At 31.9% G+C, this 1,977-nt stretch overlaps 1 long non-coding RNA gene across 1 annotated transcript; it reads left to right on the top strand.

Moving 5' to 3' along the window:
* The first annotated feature begins 283 nt into the window (after positions 1-283).
* Positions 284-1,977, top strand: LOC121393520. Its single transcript, XR_005961131.1, has 3 exons — positions 284-364; positions 850-1,045; positions 1,863-1,977. It is a non-coding gene; the product is annotated as an uncharacterized LOC121393520 (long non-coding RNA).

Below are 1,977 nucleotides of genomic sequence, written 5' to 3'. Positions count from 1 at the left end.
AAAGTATTAATAACAATACATTTGCAGCCTTACTGAGCATTTGTTTTTAGATGGGGTCAGTGACCCCTAATTGAATTTTGGAAAGAGTCAGAAGTTGAATAATTCAAAAACTATAAATAAATAAAAAAAAAATGAAGACCAATTGAAAAGTTGCTTAGATTTGGCGATTCTATAACATACTAAAAGTTAACTTAAAGGTGAACCACCCCTTTAAAGATTTTCCAGTATCTGATTGTCTAAACCCAAGTTATAATAAACATTTTCTTTTTTTTTCATAATGCAGGAGCAAATAAATTTTATTCAGAAGAGGATACCAATGTCAAATCTATAGGGCAAGTTACAATAGTGGAACCATCAGAGCTAGGTAAGTGCAATTTACATTACGTAATACCCCCTCCCCCCATTTTGACTCATAGGGGGTTATTTATCAAAGGTTGAGGTTGTGAGTTTTTTTTTTATACCTCAAATAAGCTCACAACCCATTTATGAAAAAATTGAATATAAAAAACTTGAATCAGTGTAATAGGGGTGAAAAACATGAATACTCAAATTGATCAAGTTTTCGAGCAAAAACCACAGAAAAAAAACCCTGAACATCATAAAAGCTACAAACATCTTCAAATGGTTCAAGGGACCTCTGCCATTGACTTCTACATGACCTTGACAGATTTTAGCTGGAGTATTTTCGGATTCGAGATATTTCCAGCTTCCGTGTAAAATAGATCTCGAAAAATTCGAGTTTTTTTTTTTAAATTGAGTTTTCTTTTAAAAACCTGAATTTTTTTTTAAAAAAACTAACATTTTTCAATGTCTTATGAGCTATCTATAATCTTGATTTTTCCTTAACAGATGAAAACGATGAGGTGGGCAGTCCCTCAGTAATAGAGGAACCATCAGAGCTAGGTAAGTGCAATTTACATTATGTAATACCCTCCCATTTTGTTAGAAGACTCAGAAGCCCTAACGTTTGTTTTTTCTCCCACAGAACCTGAAGATATTACCAAAAAGACTGTAGAGCCATCAAGTCGATCTGAATTATTAAAAGGTAAGTACTATTTATACCACATGTCATCTACTGAACCGTAAAATTTGCCTAATAAAGCTATAGAGCTTAGGTCTCATTCACAATATAGACTTCCATCCAGTTTTTTTGTTTATTTGTTACTGAAGGGATGGAAGTCTCTTGTTTATTGGGAAAATATTGAGATAAATTTGGACTTTGATAAATAACCCCCTAAATCTCCTAAAAGGAAAAATTGTGTTGATCACAAATATAAATAATAGACGAGAAGGTGATTTTATTAACACTGGTATAAAATACATATTTTTATATATAGGGGGTTATTTATCAAAGTACGATTTTATCTCAGCATTTTCTGCTGCAAACTCCGATCAAATCCGCTCCGTTTTTTTACGCTTATTTATTATTACATTTTTAAAATTTTCACCCGAAAACTCTGATTTTTATCGTATTTTTCACCCAAAAACATCGGCGTATTGCACGAAACCCAGCAGACATCAGAAAATCATTGGGACTTCTCCCATTGACTTATATGCAACCTCGACAGGTCTGAGATGCCAGATTTTCTGATTCAGACTTTTCCATCCTTGGGGTTTAATACATTCTGAAAATTCGTGATTTTTTTAAAAGTCCAATTTTATATATAAAAAAAATCACAAATCTTTTGTGATTTTTAATTCGGAGTTTAGTAAATAACCCCCATATTGTTTAAAGAAAGAAACCTATGAAGCCAACTGTGTTTTATAATACCTTTACAATAGATACAGTGTACATAGAAATTGTAGTACATTTTACTACTTTACATTTTCACTAAGTTTTCTCAACATTTATTTTTTTGCAGAAATCATAGAAGAAGGATATCAGAATCTGAAAAACAATCAAAACACGAGCACGATAATCATGTGCACGGTCATCCTTGTGGCTTTTTTTATAGCTCTTATTGTCATCATATGTAT

The sequence above is a fragment of the Xenopus laevis genome, chromosome 5L (assembly GCF_017654675.1).
Source record: "Xenopus laevis strain J_2021 chromosome 5L, Xenopus_laevis_v10.1, whole genome shotgun sequence".
Classification (NCBI taxonomy): domain Eukaryota; kingdom Metazoa; phylum Chordata; class Amphibia; order Anura; family Pipidae; genus Xenopus; species Xenopus laevis.
Note: the sequence above shows the minus strand (reverse complement) of the source record. Positions and strands in the feature narration are given on the sequence as shown.